Genomic DNA, 21770 nt, shown 5'->3' on the forward strand with positions numbered 1-21770 from the left:
CAGATTATTTTGTCACCCAGGTGATAAGCAGGTTTCTTCATAGGTGGTTTGTTTTGATCCCCACTCTCCCCCCACCCTCCACCCTCAAGTAGGCCCCATTGTCTATCGTTCCCTTCTTTGTGTCCAGTTATAAGTGAGAACATGTGGTCTTTAGTTTTCTGTTCCTGCATTAATTCGCTTAAGATAATGGCCTCCAGTCCCATCCATGTTGCTGCAAAGGACATCATCTTTTTTTAAGGGCTATGTAGTATTCCATGATGTATATGGACCACATTTTCTTTATCCAGTCTACCATGGATGGGCATTTAGGTTGATTCCATGTCTTTGCTATTGCGAATAGTTCTATGATGAAATTAAGTGTCCACGTGTCTTTAGGGCAGAACAATTTATGTTCCTTTGGGTATATACCCAATAATGGGATTGCTGGACCAAATGATAGTTCTGTTTTAAGTACTTTGAGAAAATGCCAAACTGTTTTCCATAGTGGCTGAACTAATTTACACTTGCACCAGCAGTATATAAGCATTTCCTTTTCTGTACGACTTCTCCAGTGTCTATTACTTTTGTCGTTTTATTAATAGCCATTCTAACTGGTATGAGATGGTATCTCAGTGTGGTTTTGATTTGCATTTGTCTGATGATTAGTGATGTTGAACATTTTTTTCATATGCTTTTTGGCCCTATGTATGTCTTCTTTTGAAAAGTGTCTGCTCACGTCCTTTGTCCCAATTTTTAATGGGGTTGTTTGTTTTTTGCTTGTTAATTTGTTTAAGTTCCTTATAGATTCTGGATATTAGACTTTTGCCAGATGCATAGTTTGCAAATATTTTCTCACATTGTGTTGGCTATATGTTTACTCTGTGAATAGGTTTTTTGTTTTGGTTTTTTTGTTTTGTTTTGTTTTTTGCCTTATAGAAGCTCTTTGTTTTAATTAGGTCACTTTCTCAATTTTTGTTTTTGTTGCAGTTGCTTTTGTTTTCTTCATCATGGACTCTCTCCCAGGTCGTATGCCCAGAATGGTATTTTTTAGGTTATTTTCCAGGATTTTTATGGTTTTAGGTTTTACATTGAAGTCTTTAATCCATCTTGAGTTGATTTTTGTATATGATGAAATGAAGGAGCCCAGTTTCAATCTTTGGCATATGGCTAGCCAGTTATATTAGCATCATTTATTGAATATGGGCTCCTTTCCTCATTGCTTGTTTTTGTTGACTTTCTCAAAGATCAGATGGTGCCAGTGTGTGACTTTATTTCTGGGCTCTCTATTCTGTTCCATTGGTCTGCGTATCTGTTTTTTTGCCAGTATCATGTTGTTTTGATTATTGTAGACCCATTGTATAGTTTGAAATTAAGTAGTATGATGTCTTCAGCTTTGTACTTTATTTTTTAAATTATACTTTAAGTTCTAGGGTACATGTGCACAACATGCAGGTTTGTTCCATATGTATACATGTTCCATGTTGGTGTGCTGCACCCGTTAACTCATCATTTACATTAGGTATATCTCCTAATGCTATCCCTCCCCCCTCCCCCTACCCCATAACAGGCCCCAGTGTGCGATGTTCCCACCCTGTGTCCAGGTGTTCTCATTGTTCAGTTCCCACCTATGAGTGAGAACATGTGGTGTTTGGTTTTCTGTCCTTGCAATAGTTTCCTCATAATGATGGTTTCTAGCTTCATCCATGTCCCTACAAAGGACATGAACTTTTTTATGCCTGCATAGTATTCCATAGTGTATATGTGCCACATTTTCTTAATCCAGTATATCATTGATGGACATTTGGGTTGGTTCCAAGTCTTTGCTATTGTGAATAGTGCCACAGTAAACATACGTGCGCGTGTGTCTTTATGGCAGTATGATTTATAATCCTTTGGGTATATGCCCAGTAATGGGATTGCTAGGTCAGATGGTATTTCTAGTTCTAGATCCTTGAGGAATTGCCACACTGTCTTCCACAATGGTTGAACTAGTTTACGGTCCCACCAACAGTGTAAAAACATTCCTATTTCTCCACATCCTCTCCATCACCTGTTGTTTCCCAGCTTTTTAATGATCGCCATTCTAGCTGATGTGAGATGGTATTTCATTGTGGTTTTGATTTACATTTCTCTGATGACCAGTGATGATGAGCATTTTTTCATGTGTCTGCATAAATGTCTTCTTTTGAGAAGTGTCTGTTCATATCCTTTGCCCACTTTTTGATGGGGTTGTTTGATTTTTTCTTGTAAATTTCTTTAAGTTCTTTGTAGATTCTGGATATTAGCCCTTTGGCAGATGGGTAGATTGTAAAAATTTTCTCCCATTCTGTAGGTTGCCTGTTCACTCTGATGGTAGTTTCTTTTGCTGGGCGGAAGCTCTTTAGTTAAATTAGATCCCATTTGTCAATTTTGGCTTTTGTTGCCATTGCTTTTGTTATTTTAGTCATGAAGTCCTTGCCCATGCCTATGGCCTGAATGGTATTGCCTAGGTTTTCTTCTAGGGTTTTAATGGTTTTAGGTCTAACGGTTAAGTCTTTAATCCATCTTGAATTAATTTTTGTATAAGGTGTAAGGAAGGGATCCAGTTTCAGCTTTCTACATACGACTAGCCAGTTTTCCTAGCACCATTTATTAAACAGGGAATCCTTTCCCCATTTCTTGTTTCTGTCAGATTTGTCAAAGATCAGATGGTTGTAAATGCATGCTATTATTTCCGAGGGCTCTATTCTGTTCCATTGGTCTATATCTGTTTTGGTACCAGTACTATGCTATTTTGGTTACTGTAGCCTTGTAGTATAGTTTGAAGTCAGGTAGCATGATGCCTCCAGCTTTGTTCTTTTGACTTAGGATTGTCTTGGCGATGCAGGCTCTTTTTGGTTCCATATGAACCTTAAAGTAGTTTTTTCCAATTATGTGAAAAAAGTCATTGGTGGCTTGATGGGGATGGCATTGAATCTATAAATTACCTTGGGCAGTATGGCCATTTTCACAATATTTATTCTTCTTATCCATGAGCATAGAATGTTCTTCCATTTGTTTGTGTCCTCTTTTATTTCGTTGAGCGTGATTTGTAGTTCTCCTTGAATAGGTCCTTTACATCCCTTGTAAGTTGGATTCCTAGGTATTTTATTCTCTTTGAAGCAATTGTGAATGGGAGTTCACTTATGATTTGGCTCTCTGTTATTGGTGTATAGGAATGCTTGTGATTTTTGCACATTGATTTTGTATCCTGAGATGTTGCTGAAGTTGCTTATCAGCTTAAGCAGATTTTGGACTGAGATGATGGGGTTTTCTAAAGACACAATCATGTCATCTGCAAACAGGGACAATTTGACTTCCTCTTTTCCTAATTGAATACCCTTTATTTCTTTCTCTTGCCTGATTACCCTGGCCAGAACTTCCAACACTATGTTAAATAGGAGTGGTGAGAGAGAGCATCCCTGTCTTGTGCCAGTTTTCAAAGGGTGTGCTTCCAGTTTTTGCCCATTCAGTATGATATTGGCTGTGAGTTTGTCATAAATAGTTCTTATTATTTTGAGATGCATCCCATCAATACCTAGTTTATTGGGAGTTTTTTTTTTAGCATGAAAGGCTGTTGAATTTTGTTGAAGGCCTTTTCTGCATCTATTGAGATAATCATGTGGTTTTTGTCTTTGGTTCTGTTTATATGATGGATTACATTTATTGATTTGCATATGTTGAACCAGCCTTGCATCCCAGGGACGAAGTCAACTTGATTGTGGTGGATAAGCTTTTTGATGTGCTGCTGAATTTGGTTTGCCAGTATTTTACTGAGGATTTTTTGCATCAATGTTCATCAGGGATGTTGGTCTAAAATTCTCTTTTTTTGTTGTGTCTCTGCCAGGCTTTGGTATCAGGATGACGTTGGCCTCATAAAATGAATTAGGGAGGATTCCCTCTTTTTCTATTGATTGGAATAGTTTCAGAAGGAATGGTACCAGCTCCTCTTTGCACCTCTGGTAGAATTTGGCTGTGAATCTGTCTGGTCCTGGACTTTTTTTGGTTGGTAGGCTATTAATTATTGCCTCAATTTCAGAACCTGTTATTGGTCTATTCAGGGATTCAACTTCTTCCTGGTTTAGTCTTGGGAGGGTATATGTGTCCAGGAATTTATCCATTTTTTCTAGATTTTCTAGTTTATTTGCATAGAGGTGTTTAAAGTATTCACTGATGGTAGTTTGTATTTCTGTGGGATCGGCAGTGATATCCCCTTTATCATTTTTTATTGCATCTATTTGATTCTTCTCTCTTTTATTCTTTATTACTATGGCTAGCGGTCTATCAATTTTGTTGATGTTTTCAAAAAACCAGCTCCTGGATTCACTGATTTTTTTGAAGGGCTTTTTGTGTCTCTATCTCCTTCAGTTCTGCTCTGATCTTAGTTATTTCTTTCCTTCTGCTAGCTTTTGAATGTGTTTGCTCTTGCTTCTCTAGTTCTTTTACTTGTGATGTTAGGGTGTCAATTTTAGATATTTCCTGCTTTCTCCTGTGGCCATTTAGTGCTATAAATTTCCCTCTACACACTGCTTTAAATGTGTCCCAGAGATTCTGGTATATTGTGTCTTTGTTCTCATTGGTTTCAAAGAACATCTTTATTTCTGCCTTCATTTCGTTATATACCTAGCAATCATTCAGGAGCTAGTTGTTCAGTTTCCATGTAGTTGAGCGGTTTTGAGTGAGTGTCTTAATCCTGAGTTCTAGTTTGATTGCACTGTGGTCTGAGAGACAGTTTGTTATAATTTCTGTTCTTTTACATTTGCTGAGGAGTGCTTTACTTCCAACTATGTGGTCAGTTTTGGAATAAGGGCGATGTGGTCTTGAGAAGAATGTATATTCTGTTGATTTGGGGTGGAGAGTTCTGTAGATGTCTATTAGGTCTGCTTGGTGCAGAGCTGAGTTCAATTCCTGGATATCCTTGTTAACTTCTGTCTCATTGATCTGTCTAATGTTGACAGTGGGATGTTGTTAAAGTCTCCCAGTATTCTTGTGTGGGAGTCTAAGTCTCTTTGTAGGTCTCTAAGGACTTGCTTTATGAATCTAGGTGCTCCTGTATTGGGTGCATATATATTTAGGATAGTTAGCTCTTCTTGTTGAATTGATCCCTTTACCATTATGTAATGGCCTTCTTTGTCTCTTTGGATCCTAGTTGGTTTAAAGTCTGTTTTATAAGAGACTAGGATTGCAACTCCTGCTTTTTTTTTTGTTTTGTTTTCCATTAGCTTGGTAGATCTTCCTCCATCCCTTTATTTTGAGTCTATATGTATCTCTGCTTGTGAAATGGGTCTCCTGAATACAGCACACTGTTGGGTCTTGACTCTTTATCCCAGTCTGTGTCTGTTAATTGGAGCATTTAGCCCATTTACGTTTAAGGTTAATATTGTTATATGTGACTTTGATCCTGTCATTATGATGTTAGCTGGTTATTTTGCTCGCTAGTTGATGCAGTTTCTTCCTAGCATTGATGGTCTTTACAATTTGGCATGTTTTTGCAGTGGCTGGTATTAGTTGTTCGTTTCCATGTTTAGTATGTTTAGTACTTCCTTCAGGAGCTCTTGTAAGGCAGGCCTGGTGGTGACAAAATTCCTCAGCATTTGTTTGTCTGTAAAGGATTTTATTTCTCCTTCACTTAGGAAGCTTAGTTTGGCTGGACATGAAATTCTGGGTTGAAAATTCTTTTCTTTAAGAATGTTGAATATTGGCCTCCACTCTCTTCTGGCTTGTAGAGTTTCTGCTGAGAGATCTGCTGTTAGTCTGATGGGCTTCCCTTTTTGGGTAACCCGACCTTTCTCTCTGGCTGCCCTTAACATTTTTTCCTTCATTTCACCTTTGGTGAATCTGACAATTATATGCCTTGGAGTTGCCCTTCTTGAGGAGTATCTTTGTGGTGTTCTCTGTATTTCCTGAATTTGAATGTTGGCCTGCCTTGCTAGGTTGGGGAAGTTCTCCTGGATAATATCCTGAAGAGTGTTTTCCAACTTGGTTCCATTCTCCCCATCACTTTCAGGTATACCAATCAGACGTAGATTTGGTCTTTTCACATAGTCCCATATTTCTTGGAGACTTTGTTCATTTCTTTTTACTCTTTTTTCTCTAAACTTCTTGCTTCATTTCATTCATTTGATCTTCAATCACTGATACCCTTTCTTCCACTTGATCAAATCAGCTACTGAAGCTTGTGCATGCATCATGTAGTTCTTGTACCATGGTTTTCAGCTCCATCAGGTCATTTGAGGACTTCTCTACACTGTTTATTCTAGTTAGCCATTCGTCTAATCTTTTCTCAAGGTTTTTAGCTTCTTTGGAATGGGTTCAAACATCCTCCTTTAGCTTGGAGAAGTTTGTTATTACCGATCATCTGAAACCTTCTTCTCTCGACTCGTCAAAGTCATTCTCCATCCAGCTTTGTTCCGTTGCTGGTGAGAAGCTGTGTTCCTTTGCAGGGAAAGAGGCACTCTGATTTTTAGAATTTTCAGCTTTTCTGCTCTGGTTTCTCCCCATCTTTGTGGCTTTATCTACCTTTGGTCTTTGATGATGGGGACGTACAGATGGGGTTTTGGTGTGGATGTCCTTTCTGTTTGTTAGTTTTCCTTCTAACAGTCAGGACCCTCAGCTGCTGGTTTGTTGGCATTTGCTGGAGGTCCACTCCAGACCCTGTTTGCCTGGATATCACCAGTGGAGGCTGCAGAACAGCAAATATTGCAGAATGGCAGATGCTGCTGACTGATCCTTCCTCTGGAAGCTTCATCTCAGAGGGGCACCTGGCTGTATGAGGTGTCAGTCAGCCCCTACTGGGAGGTGTCTCCCAGTTAGGCTACTCAGGGATCAGGCACCCACTTGAGGAGGCAGTCTGTCCGTTCTCAGATCTCAAACTCCATGCTGGGAGAGCCACTACTCTCTTCAAAGGTGTCAGACTGGGACGTTTAAGTCTGCAGAAGTTTCTGCTGCCTTTTGTTCAGCTATGCCCTGCCCCCAGAGGTGGAGTCTACAGAGGCAGGCAGGCCTCCTTGAGCTGCGGTGGGCTCCACCCAGTTTGAGCTTCCCAGCCGCTTTACCTACTCAAGCGTCAGCAATGGCAGACGCCCCTCCCTCAGCCTCACTGCCACCTTGCAGCTCGATCTCAGACTGCTGTGCTAGCAGTGAGCAAGACTTCGTGGGCGTGGGACCCTCCGAGCCAGGCACAGGATATAATCTCCTGGTGTGCCATTTGCTAAGGCCATTGGAAAAGCATAGTATTAGGGTCCCGGGAGTGTCCCGATTTTCCAGGTACCATCTGTCACAGCTTCCCTTTGCTAGGAAAGGGAATTCTCTGACCCCTTGCGCTCCCTGGGTGAGGCGATGCCCCACCCTGCTCCATGGGCTGCTCCCACTGTCTTACAAGCCCCAGCGAGATGAACCCAGTACCTCAGTTGGAAATGCAGAAATCACCCATCTTCTATGTCGCTCACGCTGGGAGCTGCAGACTGGAGCTGTTCCTATTTGGCCATCTTGGAACCTCCTCCACTTTGTACTTTATGATTAGGATTACTCTGGCTATTCAGGCTATTTTTTGGTTTCCTATGAATTTTAGAATAGTTTTTTGTAATTCTATGAAAAATGTCATTGGTTGTTTGATAGGAATAGCATTAAATCTGTAAACTGCTTTGGAGAATATGGTCATTTTAGCAACATTGATTTTTCCTATCCATGAGCATGGAATGTTTTTCCATTTGTTTGTGTCATCTTGGATTTCTTTCAGTAGTGTTTGTAATTCTCATTGTAGAGATCTTTCACTGCCCTGGTTAAGTATATTCCTATGAATTTATTTTTGTGTGAGGCTATTGTGAATGGGATTGCATTCTTGATTTGACTCTCAGCTTGGATGTTGTTGGTGTATAAAAATGCTTCTGATTTTCATACATTGATTTTGTATTCTGAAACTTTGCTAAAGTTGTTTATCCGATCTAGGAGCCCTGGGCAGAGACTATGGGGTTTTCTAAGTATAAAATCACATTATCTGCAAACAGGGATAGTTTGATTTCCTGCCTTCTAATTTGAATGTGTTTTATTTTTTTCTATGGCCTGATTGCCCTGACTAGGACTTCCGGAAGCATGTTGAATAAGAGTGATGACAGAGGGCATCCTTGTCTTTTTCTGGTTTTCAAAAGGAATGCTTCCAACTTTTGCGCATTCAGTATGATGTTGGCTGTAGGTTTGCATAGGTGGCTCTTATTATTTTGTGTTATGTTCCTTCAGTGCCTAGTTGGTTGAGGTTTTTAACATGAAGTGATGTTGAATTTTATTGAAAGCCTTAGATAATCATGTGGTTTTTGTCTTTAGTTCTGTTTATGTGACGAATCACATTTATTGATTTGCATATATTGAATCAACCTTGCATCTCATGAATAAAGCCTACTTGATTGTGGTGGGTTAGCTTTTTGATGTGATGATGAATTCGGATTGCCAGTAATCTGTTGAAAATTTTTGGATCTATATTCATCAAGGATGTTGGTCTGAAGTTTTCTTTCTTTGTGTGTCTCTGCCAGGTTTTTGTTTTTGTTTTTGTTTTTCAAAACAGAATCTCGCTCTGTCACTCAGGCTGGACTACAGTGGCGCAATCTCAGCTCTCTGCAAACTCCGCCTCCCGGGTTCACACCATTCTCCTGCCTCAGCCTCCCGAGTAGCTGGGACTACAGGCACCTGCCACCATGCCCAGCTAATTTTTTGTATTTTTTTTTTTTTTTAGTACAGACAGGGTTTCACCGTGTTCTTGATCTCCTGACCTCATGATCCACCTGCCTCGGCCTCCCAGAGTGCTGGGATTACAGGCATGAGCCACCAAGCCCTGCTGTCTCTGCCAGGTTTTGGTATCAGAATTAGTCTGCCTTCAAACAATAAGTGAGGGAGGAGTCCCTCCCTCTCAGCTTTTTGGAATTGTTTCAGTAGGTACTAGATCTTTACTTTAGACATCTGGTAGAATTTAGTTGTGAATCCATCTGGTCCTGGGCTTTTCCTGGTAGGTAGGGAATTTTTTTTTTTTTTTTTTTTTTTACTGATTCAATTTTGGGACCAGGATTTCAATTTCTTACTGGTTCAATCTTGGGAGGTTGTATGTTTCTAGGAACTTTATCCATTTCTTGTAGGTTTCTTAGTTTGTGTGCACTGGTGCTCATAATCATTTCTGAGGGGTTTTTTCCCCCTTTTTATTTCTTTGGAGTCAGTGGTAAAGTGATTTCTGACATTTCTGATTGTGTGTCCTTAGATCTCTCTTCTTTATTAGTCTAGCTAGTGGTCTACCAATCTTATTTATTTTTTCAAGGAAACAATTTACGATTTTGTTGATCTTTTGTATGGTTTCCCAAGTCTCAATTCAGTCCATCTCTGATTTTGGTTATTTCTCATCTTCTGCTAGCTTTGGAGTTGGTTTCCTCTTGCTTTTCTAATTCCTCTAGGTGTGATATTAGGGTGTCAATTTGAGATCTTTCTAACTTTTTGATGTGAGGATTCGACTTTCTGCTTAATACTGCTTTGGGTATGTTTCAGAGATTCTGATATGTTTTTTGTTTTTATTAGTTTCAAAGAATTTCTTGATACCTGCCTTAATTTCCTTGTTTACCCAGAAGTCATTCAGGAGCAGGTTGTTTAATTTCCATATAATTGTATGGTTTTGTGCAATCTTCTAGTATTGATTCTATTTTTATTGCCCTGTGGTCTGGGAGTGTGATTGGTCTATTCAGTTTTTCTGAATTTGCTGAAAATCATTTTTATGGCCGATTATGTAGCCAATTTTAGAGTGTGTGCCATGTACAGATAAGAAGCATGCATATTCTGTTGTTTCGGGGTGGAGAGTTCTGGAGATGTTGTTAGGTCCATTTGGTTAAGTGTTGAGTTCAGGTCCCGAATATCATTCTTAGTTTTCCGCCTCAATAATCTGTCTAACACTATCAGCAGAGGGATCAAAGTCTTCCTCTATTATTGTGTGGTTTTCTAAGTCTCTTTGTAGCTCTCTAAGACTCGTTTCATGAATCTAGGTATTCCTATGTTGGGTGCATACATATTTAGGATAGTTAATTCTTCTCGTTAAATTAAATCTTTTACCTTCTTTGTCATTTTTGACTGTTGGTTTAAAGTCTATTTTCTCTGAAATTAGAATAGCAACCCCTGCCTTTTTTGTTTTACATTTGCTTGGTAGATTTTTCTCCATCCCTTGACTTTGAACCTATGGGTGTCATTGCATGCGAGATGGGTCTCTTGAAGACAGCATATAGTTGGGTTTGGTTTTTTAACTCGCTACTCTGTGTCTTTTAAGTGGGGCATTTTGCACCTTTATATTCAAGGTTAATTGATATGTGCAGGTTTGATACTGTTATTGTGATATTAGCTGGTTATCATGCAGACTTGATTGTGTAGTTGCTTTATGGTGTCAGTGGTCTATGTACTTAATGTATTTTTTTGTGGTGGCTGGCAACAGTTTTTGCTTCCATAGTTAGCACTCCCTTAAGGACCTCTTGTAAGGCAGGTCTGGCGGTAATGAATTCCCTTGGCATTTGCTTGTCTGAAAAGGATCTTATTTCTCCTTTGCTTACAAAGCTTAGTTTGGCTGGATATGAAATTTATTGGTTGGAATGTCTTTTCCTTAAGCATGCTGTGAATATAGGCCCCCAGTGCCTTCTGGCTTGTAGGGTTTCTGCTGGAAGGACTGCCGTTAAGCTGATGTGGTTCCCTTTGTAGGTGACTTGCTCCTTCTCTCTAGCTGCCTTTAATATTTTTTATTTCATGTCGACCTTGAAAAATTTGATGACTATGTGTCTTGGGGATGGTTGTCCTATACAGTTTCTCACAGGGGTTCTCTGTATTTCCTGAATTTGAATGTCAGTCTCTCTACCATGGTTGGGGAAATTTTCATGGACAATACCCTCAAATATGTTTACCAAATCTCTCTCTTTCAGGGACACCAATAAGTCATATATTTTGTCTCTTTACATAACCCTATATTGCTCAGAGGTTTTAAAATTTTTTTTATTTAATAAAATAGAGATGGGGGTGTCTCGCTATGTTGCCTAGGCTGGCCTCGAACTCCTGGGCTCAGGTGATCCTCCTGCCTTGGACTCCCAATGTGCTGGGATTACAGGCATGCGCCACCATGCCCAGCCTTCTTGGAGATTGTGTTTATCTTTTTTATTTTATTTTTTTTATTTTTGTCTGACTGAGTTGATTCAGACAACTTGTCTTTAAGCTCTGAGATTCTTTTCTCCACTTGGTTTATTCTGCCGTAAATACTTGAAATTGAATCATGCAATTCTTATACAGAGTTTTTGGCTTTCTCAGCTCATTTTGATTCTTTTTTTAAATGGCTATTTCATCTTTCATCTCTTGTATCATTTTATTGGATTCCTTAAATTCAATTGATTGGGTTTTTTGTTTGGTGGTGGTAGTAGTGGTAGTGGTGGTTGTTTTTGGAGACAGAGTCTTGCTGTGTCACCCAGGCTGGAGTGCAGTGTTACAATCTCAGCTCACTGCAAACTCCGCCTCCCAAGTTCAGGTAATTCTCTGCCTCAGCCTCCCAAGTAGCTAGGATTACAGGCACCTGCCACCATGCCTGGCGCGCGCGCGTGTGTGTGTATGTGTGTGTGTGTGTGTGTGTGTTTTAGTAGAGACAGGGTTTCACCATCTTGGCCAGGCTGGTCTTGTGACCTTGTGATCCACCCACCTCGGCCTCCCAAAGTGCTGGGATTACAGGCGTGAGCCACCGTGCCAGGCTTGATTGGGTTTTGACTTTCTCATGAATCTCAATGATCTTCATTCCTATCCAGATTCTGAATTCTGTGTCTTTGATTTCAGTCATTTCAGCCAAGTTAAGAACCACTGCCAAAGAACTAGTGTGGTCATTTGAAGGTGAGACGACATTGTGGCTTTTTGAGTTGCCAAAGTTCTTGAGCTAGTTCTTTCTCATTTGTGTGGGCTGATGTTCCTTTGATCTTTGAAGTTGCTTTCCTTTGCATGGAGTTTTTTGATTTTTTATTCTTTGATGCCTTGAGGGTTTGACTGTGGTACACCATGGGTTCAGTCAACTGTCTTGTTTAAAATATTTCAGGGAGCCAAGGCTCAGTTCATCACTCCTGGTCTGCATGTGCTAACTCTGGGGGGCTAGTACTGGGTCCTAGCTTTGTTCTGTGGCCCCTCGAGGTTAGAAACTTGCTGCAATAAGGGGGGCTGAGGTGTTCCTGGCTCAGCGGCCACAACACTCTGCCGGTAGGGTGCTGGCCAAAGTGCTTTGTTGTGGCAGTGGCAGTGGGATCCATGCTCGCATGTGTTTGCCAGCAGCCACAGCAGCACAGTAGGGTGCCTGCACATCAGCAATGGCAGGGCACCAGTGGGGGTGGGATGGCAGCATCCGTGCATGCACTGGCGCTGGTGGTGATGACATGGTGGGATATGCATGCGTCAGTGTGAACCGGGCACTAGTTGGGGCGGGGTGGTGGTGTCTGTACGCATGCTTGTGCTGATGGTGATGGAGTAGCAGTGTGTCCACACGTGTGCTAGCGGGGGAGGGGAGGGGAGATCTGCCCGCACTCATACTGACAAAGCTGTGAGCGTTGGCTGTGGGTGAGTCTGTGCTGGCAAAGTGGTGAGAGGAGGCTGCAGTGGGGAGAGGCTGTAAAGTGGTTGATTGCACAACAGTGGAGACTGGCCTGCTGGAACCAGAGTTAGGCATGGTGAGCTGGTGAAGGAGTTATTATGACGGCCCTTGGAAGCACCCTGGTTTGGCATCTGAGGCTGTGCTGCAAGCAGATGCGGCAAGGCTGGAGCCCCAGGAGAGGCTGGTAAACAGGCACACACTCAGATCAAACTGGTCCCATGTCATGGGCAAGACCTCTCTTCTCTGTCCAGGTCTGGCAGCCACCAAAGGCTAAAGCCACCTAGAGGAGCTTTTTTCCAGCTTCAGTTCAGGGTCTGCATCTTTCCTCTGTCCACTCTCAATGCCTTCCCTCTGAAGATCTGCTAGGAGTATGGCAGTCTTCCCTGTGGTCTGGTGTCTCAGTGGGAGGTGCTCTTCCTGGCTGCATCTAGTCAGCCATCATGGCTTCTCTCTAAATTTGCAGTTAATGTCTGGGGAAAAAAAGGCTGCTAATCCATGAGGCATAATAGTCCAAGTGTACTGCTAATTTCACCAGGTGTGAAAATAAATTTAAAAGCTGTTGGACCCCCAAAGAATACTTTTAAGCCTTGATAGAGATGTGACTGTGATCTGAGTTATGCATGGTCACAACTTCTGTTCTCATATTATAATAGGCTAACTCATTTTCTTATCTTTCTTGATCTGTTCAATGACTAGAGAGAATTAAATGATGGCGGGGACAAAAGCTTTCTGCCTTCTTAATTAATGACGGTTGTTGTAGATTAATTCCCCCTTTATTGTCCTGATTTGCTTAGACAAGATGACAGAAAACCTATGATTATTGCAGCCTTTGCAAAAAAAAAAAGTGTTACATGTATCCTTACTCATAAGAAACACTGCATGTAAATAATCAAATTGCTGTAACTACGTGCCAACCCTACATGAATAATGCAATCCTGCTAAAAACTGCTCTGTCTCTGCCTATGTAAACGAAATCTTAACTTCCGTACTTCGGATGGCTGACTCTATTCCTTTGGAGTTGGGGTTTCTGGGTGAACCATCCTCACATTCTGTGTGTGAATGAACTCTCTTTAAACTAGGCTCTGACTCTTTTAATTATTTTAGGTTGGCATTTGATAACCTGCAGATGGGACCTGAAGCAAGCCTTCTGCAATCTTCACTGCTTTGCTGACATTTGGCGCTTTGGTATAGCACAAGTGGCTTTCGCTTCTTTGACTTCATTGGAGCTGGAGAGGGTCTCTGGCCTGGCTTCTCTCAGATTTCGAATCTCTCTGGTTTTGGCTGAGATGCAGACTCTGTTGAAGCGTCCTGATTCCACAGTCAACAAAAGTGAAACTGAAGCGCTACTTTTAAAAGTAGGAGTTTCATTTATTATTTCCCTAGAGATTCTGTGGCTTTCAGATTTGTAATTTCACATTCCTTTCAGGATAAGATTTTGTTTCATTTGCAAAAATTTTCAGCCTTTTATCTTGTTCAAATTTGGTGAAGGAGTGTTTCTCTTTGAAAAGAGGAAGCAAATCTTTGTGGCTTAAAATAAATTTGTGGTTTTATATTTTCTAGGTTCTGAAGCATGGTTCAGTTGACATAGCTAAACTCTTCTTGAGTGACCACATTTCCATTTCCACGGTCTTTGGTCACTTAACAAGAGAACTCAAATTATGGACAATCATCCCTCCAAAATCAAGTCTTTCTCCTTAAGGAGAGATCCACCTTTAGAAACTCCAGCTGAACTCATGTATAAAACTTAGGGTACCGCTTCTTGTCATTATTTAGAAAATGGTTGCACATAACTTGTGAAAAACTAAAATTGCAATGGCCAAAGTGGGATGCTTCAGCTAATTTACCTGTGTGCTCAGTTAGAAAAAGCTGGTTCTAGGACAAAACAGAATATTTAGGAGAGTTATTTTCAATGGTATTTAAAGCATTCAAAAGAGATTTATTCTCCTCTTTACAAAAGGAGAATAAAAAGTTATCTAGAACAATTTCCAAATGTTAAAAGACAGCTGAAATTTCTCCTCCTCCTCCCTCAGCTCCTCCTTCTATTTATCCTTTATTACCTGGTCTACTTTACCTAGAACTACCTCCTCTTTCTCCTCCCGCTGCTTCTACTGCTCTGGCTCCATCTCTGGAACAGCCAGTGTCTGGTAGAGATTAACCTGCCCTAGTTTATCAGTCATGGTCAAAGGCAGAACTTAAAGGTATAATTAAGGAATTTCCTGATCCTCACTAGGACCCTTGGAGTCCTAGTTTTCTGGTTTTGCCAGAAAATCGCAATTAAATATTTGAGCTTATGACCCTGGCTCTATTTTAAGATGAATAAAAGTTATTTTAAATGGAGAACACAAGATCTTATTAACAGACTGGAATCACCTTATCTGTAAATCCCACCTTACTACAAGGTCCCATTCCTTGAAGTAAACAAACAATTCAATCTGTAGGTGAAACAAATACTCCAAGAGACTTAGAATTATTTAATACCTACATTTCTTTCTCCTCAAAAGAGGAAAATGTATTTAGAATTAGATGATAAAACTGAGTTACTAGACATACTTTTGTCAAAATCTAATCCAATTGCAATCCGTATTGACATAGAAGACACTAAATTATTGAGTAGTAAAAAATTATACAATCTGCTAAAGGTAGTGCCTAATCAATCATGGTTAAAGTCTTCCAGTGATTTTGGGAAATTTATCTCGCCTACCCCAATCAAAGTTCAATAGATTCATCAAAACCCCTTCCAAAACTTAAACAATAGCCTCTAAGAACTGAAGCCCCAAAGGGTATAAAGCCTATAGTTTCAGATTATTTATTTATTTATTTATTTATTTAATTTTTTTGAAGCGGAGTCTCACTCTGTTGCCCAGGCTGGAGTGCAGTAGCACAATCTCAGCTCACTGCAAGCTCCGCCTCCTGGGTTCACGCCATTCTCCTGCCTCAGCCTCCCGAGTAGCTGGGACTACAGGCTCCCGCCACCATGCCCGGCTAATTTTTTGTACTTTTAGTAGAGACGGGGTTTCACCATGTTAGCCAGGATGATCTCCATTGATCTCCATCTCCTGACCTCGTGATCCGCCCGCCTGGGCCTCCCAAAGTACTGGGATTACAGGCGTGAGCCACCGCGCCCGGCCTCAGATTATTTAAAAATAGGACTTGATTATTCCCTATAACAGCCAATGTAACACTCCAGTCCTTCCTGAAGGAGAGCAAATGGTAGAGGGTGGAGGTTTGTACAGAATCTGAGAGCAATTAAAAACATAGTCACTCTTTGACACCCAGGAGGGCCAAACTTCCATCTGTTGTTGACTGACATCCCAACTGAAGCAGAGTTCTTTTCTTTTTACTTTGAGACAGGGTCTTACTCTGTCGCCCAGGCTGGAGTGCAATGTGATTACAGCTCACTGCAGCCTCAATCTCCTGGGATCAAGCAATTCTCCCACCTCAGCCTCCTGTATAGCTGGAACTACAGGTGCGCACAACAACACTTGGCTACCTTTTGTATATTTTGTAGAGATGGGGTTTTCCCCCTTGTTACCCAGGCTGGTCTGGAACTCCCGGGCTCAAGCCATCCACCTGCCTCGGCTTCCCAAATTGCTGGGACTATAGGCATGAGCCACTGCACCCGGCTGAAGCTGTTCTTTACCGTAATAGACGTATGTAGTACATTCTTTAGGATTCCCACAGATAAAAAAGAATCCATTTCTCTTCACCTTCACTTGGGAAGGCAGACAATACATGTGAACAGTCATGCCTCAGGGATGAACTGAGAGCCCAGCTTACTTTTCACGAATATTAAAAGCAGATCTCCCAGATATTGACTTCTTGAAAATTCCTTTTAATAAAATACACAGGCAATTTACTCCTCTGCTCAGAGGAGAAGCAAGTATTTCTTAAAAATGGGATTCACTTGTTACAACAATTAGCCTTAAAGGGACACAAAGCTTCTAAGGAAAAACACCAATCCTGTCAAAAACAAGTGAAGTGCTTAGGCCACCTAATATGTAAGGAAGGACTTTCTATTAGTCCATACAGACTGAAAGGAATTTTAGCTCTTCTGCCACGAAGAACCAAGAAACAGCTGCGAGAGTTTTGGGGGCTGGCGAGACATTTAAAAACTTGGATCCCAAACTTTTCTTTAAAAGCCTGCCCCTTGGCCAGGTGCAGTGGCTCAGACATGAGGCCTGTAATCCCAGCACTTTGGGAGGCCGAGGCAGGTGGATCACCTGAGGTCAGGAGTTCGAGACCAGCCTGGCCAACATGGTGAAACCCTGTCTCTACTAAAGATAAAAAAATTAGCCGGGAGTGGTGGCGGGTGCCTGTAATCCCAGCTACTCAGGAGGCTGGGGCAGGAGAATCGCTTGAACCCAGGAGGCAGAGGTTGCAGTGAGCCGAGGTTGCACCAGTGCACTCAGCCTGGGCAAAAAGAGTAAGACTCCACGTAAATAAATAGATAAAAACCTGGCCTTTACATGCTTCTTTAAAACAGAACATTCCAGACCCTCTTGATTGGACAGAAGAAAATCAAGTAATGTCAGCAATGATCAAAAATGACTTTGCTAATGCCCAAGCTTTGGTGCATCCAGATTATAACCTTCTGTTTTCAGTATTTGTACATGAAAGAGATGGAAACATTTTAAGGATCCTAACTAAAAAACATGGAGCCCAAAAGAGACCTGTGGGGTATTATAGCCAACAGTTAGACTCTGTAATAAGAGGATTTCCATCTTGCATGAGAGCTGTAACAGCCCCTGCTTTGTTAGTTGAAGCAACTGACGAAATTCTCATGGTGACAGCCCTTAGTGGTTTTGTTCCTCATTCTGTGAAAGCATTTGCTAAATTCGCGTCATACTCAACATTATTCAGTTAGTAGACTAGTTTCATATGAAGTTTTACTTCTTTCAGCTTCTCATATCAACATCTCTAGATGTAATAACCTAAATCCTGCAACTCTTCTGTCTCCATTTCCAGAGAAAACACTGCATAACCCTAAGTGATGACTGATCAACTTCTTTCTCCCACAACTGACCTCTGAGAGACCCCCCTTACTACTGCTGATGGTGTTTGGTTTACAGATAGATCTTACCTAAAGGATAAATCTGGGACTTACTGCTCAGGTTATACAATAGTATCTTTAACTGGGAAAGAAAGAAAGAAAGGGAAGGGAAGAAGGGAAGAAAGAAAAGGAAGGAAGGGAGGGGGAGGGGAGAGAGGGGGAGGGGAAGGGAGGAGGAGGGAGGGGAGGGGGAGGAAGGAGGAGTGGGGAGGAGGGGAGGGGGGGAGGAGGGAAGGGGAGGGGGAGGGAGGAGAGGAAGAAGGGGAAGAAGAGGAGGAGGAGGAAGAGGAGGAAGAGGGGAGGGAGTTTTAACCTTCTAGGCACCACCTGAGCTCAACAAGCAGAATTAATTACATTAGTCAGGACTTGTCAATTGGCAAGAGGAATAACTGCTAATATTCATATAGAGAGTAGATATGCTTTAGAGTAGCTCATGATTTTGAAGCACTATGGAAACACAGGATTTTTAACTTCTTCTGCTCAGTCCTTAAAAAGTGGGCACCTCATTTCATAATTGTTGAAAGCTATATTATTACCATAGTCACTGGTTATAATTAAAATTCCAGGCCATTTCAAATCAGATATCCCAGAAAGCAAAGAAAATTAGCTAGCTGATAAGGTAGCAAAAAGTGTGGCACTAAACAAAAGCATTCTATATTAACTCTTAAAGAAACACCTGAATTTGATATAAAATTAGCTCAAAATCAGAATACAAAGTCACACTTTGTGCTTGAATAAACTCCCTTTAAATTAGATTCTGATTCTTTTGATTATTTTGGGTTGATGCAGGTGAAGGCAAATAGATGTTGTGATTCAGGGCAGAGGAATTTACTGGAGAAAGTGGAAACATGAGTCAACGGTCAGGTAATTGGTGTCAGGGAGTATTGAAATGAGGATGGTTTTAGGGTTAGAAACTAAAGGGAATCCAGGCTTCATTAGTTTATTTATGGCTTGCAGGTATTAGACTAATTAATATTCTTCCCATTAAGCTTTTGAATAGGCTTTATTTATTTATTTATTTATCTATTTGAGATGGAGTTTCGCTCTGTCACCCACGCTGGAATGCAGTAGCGTGATCTTGGCTCACGCAACCTCCACCTCCTGGATTCAAGAGATTCTCCTGCCTCAGCCTCCCGAGTAGCTGGGATTACAGGCGTGCACCACCATGCCCTGCTAATTTTTGTATTTTTAGTAGAGATGGGGTTTCACCATGTTGGCCAGGCTGGTCTCGATCTCTTGACCTCATGATCTGCCCACCTTGGCCTCCCAAAGTGCTGGAATTACAGGTGTGAGCCACCACACCTGGCCAATAGGCTTTATTTTTTAGAACAGCATTTGATTTACAGAAAAATTGAGTATATAGTACAGAGAATTCCCACATGTCCCTGTTCCTCTTTACACAGTTTCCCCTATTATTAGCATCTTGCTTTAGTGTTATTACAGTTCACATACTTTACATTGTTAAATATAGTCTATTTAAAGACTATAGTTTATATTAGTTCACTCTCAGTATTGTATGGTTCTAAGGGTTTTGACAAACTTATAATGATTTCTCCATTACACGTTCATGCAGAATAGTTTTACTTCCTAAACACCCTCTGTGTTCTACCTATTCATTCCTCTCCAGCTCTCTCCAAGCCTCTGCCAACTGCTGCTCTTTTTACTGTCTCTCTAGTTTTGTCTTGTCTAGAATGCCATCTAGTGTGAAGTTCCTCCATGTCTTATTTTCTTAAACTCAGTGGCAGGAAGCTCCATGTCTTTTAATTGTGTGATAGCTCATTTTAAAAATTGCTGATCCATCAAATGACTGTACCACAGTTTATTCACTCACCTATTGAAGGACATCTTGGTTGCTTCCAGTTGTTGACAATGTTGAATAAAACCGCTATAAACATTTATGTGCAGGTTTTTGTGCTGAAATAAGTAGTTAAATATCTAGGAGTACAACTGCTGGATCAGATGGTAAAGCTGTATATTTAGTGTGTAGGAAACTTCCCAAGTTTTCCAAAGCGGCTCTGCCATTGTACATTCCTACCAGCAGTAAATGAAAGTTCCTGTTGCTCTTCATCCTTGTCAGCATTTGGCATTGTCAGTGATATCTCGTTGTAGTTTATTTATTTAATCTTTGGTGTTTGAGACAGGGTCTTGCTCTGTTGCTCAGGCTGGAGTGTAGTGGCACAATCATGGCTCACTGCAGCTTCCACCTCTTGAGCTCAAGCAATCCTCCTGCCTCAACCTCCAGAGTAGCTGGGCCTACAGGCACATGCCAACATACATGAGTAATTTTTAAATTTGTTTTGTAGAGATTGGGTCTTGTTGCCCAGGCTTGTCTTGAACTCCTGGTCTCGAGTAATCCTCCCACCTCAGCCTCCCACAGTGTTGTGATTACAGGCATGAGCCACTGCACTTGGCCTCATTTTCTTTAGCAGTGTCTAACCTTAGGTGTTGTACAAGGAAAACAAAGGCATTACAGGAAATGAAAACTCACTGTAGTTTTCATTTGCGATTTCCTGATGGCAGATGACTTGAGCATCTTTTCCCATACTCATTTGCCATATGTCTACCTTCTTTCACGAGATATCTGTTCAGCTCTTTTGCACACTTTTAAGTTTTCTTAATTGTGACAAAATATACATAAGATGTACCATCCTAATCATTTTTAAGTGTACAGCTCAGTAGTGTTAAGTACATTCACATCGTTGGCAGTCATTCTCCAGAACTCTTCATCTTGCAAAACCAAAACTACACCCATGAAACAGCTCCCTATTCTGCACCTTGCCCTCCTCCCCCTAGTTCCCAGCAACCACCATTTGTTACGGGAAAGAGCCAGAACAGTATAGAAGCAAGTTCCCCCATACTGGGAAGGAGCCAAGACACCAAAGAATGATTTAGAGAAGTTCAGTTTGAGGAGTAGATGAGTTTACTGGGACTTACCTGCAGGTACTCCTGGGCAGCAGCAGGGAGCAGGACAACTCTGGAGGTCTGCTCTGCCACCTGTCTGCTTTTCATTTATCTATTTATTTTTACTTTCAAATAATTTTGTATTAATTTTTGTGGGTGCATAGTAGATGTATACCTACTCGTACACCTCATAGCAGGTGTATGGAGTACATGAGATGTTTTGATACCAGCATGCAATGCATAATAAACACATCATGGAAAATGAGGTACTCATCCCCTCAAGCATTTATTCTTTGTGTTATAAACCATCCAATTATGCTCTTCGTTATTTTAAATTCATTTAAATATACATTAATGTGTAATTATTATTGACTATAGTCACCTTTCTAAGCTGCTTTTAGGCTAATTTTCTGGCTCTTCGCCTACTGTGTGTGTGCGATGGGACTGTTTTCCTTGGTGTGCTCTCAGATACACTGGGATGTTTCGATTCTCAGGAACACCTGCTCCTTGAGTGGGCCATTGACTCATTGCCTAGCTTTCAGCGTTCAGGCAGCAGACATAGCCTTAAGTAATCTGGTGGGTGACTCATCACACTACACTCAGCCATTTCATTTTCTTTAGCAGTGTCTAACCTTAGGTGTTGTACAAGGAAAACAAAGGCATTACAGGAACTGCAAATAGGGATGAGGAACCTTTTGTCAAGGAATCCTTGAATAGTAAACGGATCTGAGACTTTCACTTGCTTCAGATTTTGAAGGAAACTGGGGTAGTTCATGGAGGGGGTATCCTGGGGTCTATTTCTACTTTAAGGGCCCTGTTTCCCCAATATGTCTGTTGATCCTGTAACCAAAGAAACTGATGGATGTGAGTGAGCATGTTCTGACTGAGGGATGTCAAGGGCTTGGGGAATTATGAGGGGAGCAAGGAAACTGGGGTGATCTGTCAGAGTTTTTGGAGGATAAAGGCCAGTGGGAAGGAGTTCCAGGACTTCAGGAATTAGTACTTTGGATAAACAAAAATATTAACATTCCAAATAGAAAGTAAATCCTGCTAATAGGTTAACAGGGATTGTGAAATTTAACAAAAAACTGTGTTGGGCATGATGGAATCCAAGAGACACCAAAAGGGGCTTAGAAAGAGGCAAATCATCCACTCCCACTACTGAGGCATTATGGCAAGGAATTGTGAGGGTTAAGGGTAGAG

General features: G+C 41.1%; 1 protein-coding gene across 14 annotated transcripts in view; it reads left to right on the forward strand.

Annotated features, from left to right (window-relative positions):
- Positions 1-21770, forward strand: part of LOC105473037 (polyunsaturated fatty acid (12S)/(13S)-lipoxygenase, epidermal-type-like) — an 85184-nt gene that overhangs the window by 45785 nt on the left and 17629 nt on the right. For 10 of the 14 annotated variants that reach the window (XM_071082249.1, XM_071082252.1, XM_071082247.1 and 7 more), the window contains one exon: positions 17582-17727. The exons of 1 other annotated variant lie outside the window; for it this stretch is intronic. The gene's annotated coding sequence lies outside the window, so the exon portion shown is untranslated. Of the gene's footprint in view, positions 1-13881; positions 13972-15996; positions 16083-17581; positions 17728-18455; positions 18531-21770 lie in introns of those variants that run through there. 3 more of the 14 variants (XM_071082256.1, XM_071082254.1, XM_071082255.1) reach the window with 3 other exon arrangements.

The sequence above is a fragment of the Macaca nemestrina genome, chromosome 17 (assembly GCF_043159975.1).
Source record: "Macaca nemestrina isolate mMacNem1 chromosome 17, mMacNem.hap1, whole genome shotgun sequence".
Classification (NCBI taxonomy): domain Eukaryota; kingdom Metazoa; phylum Chordata; class Mammalia; order Primates; family Cercopithecidae; genus Macaca; species Macaca nemestrina.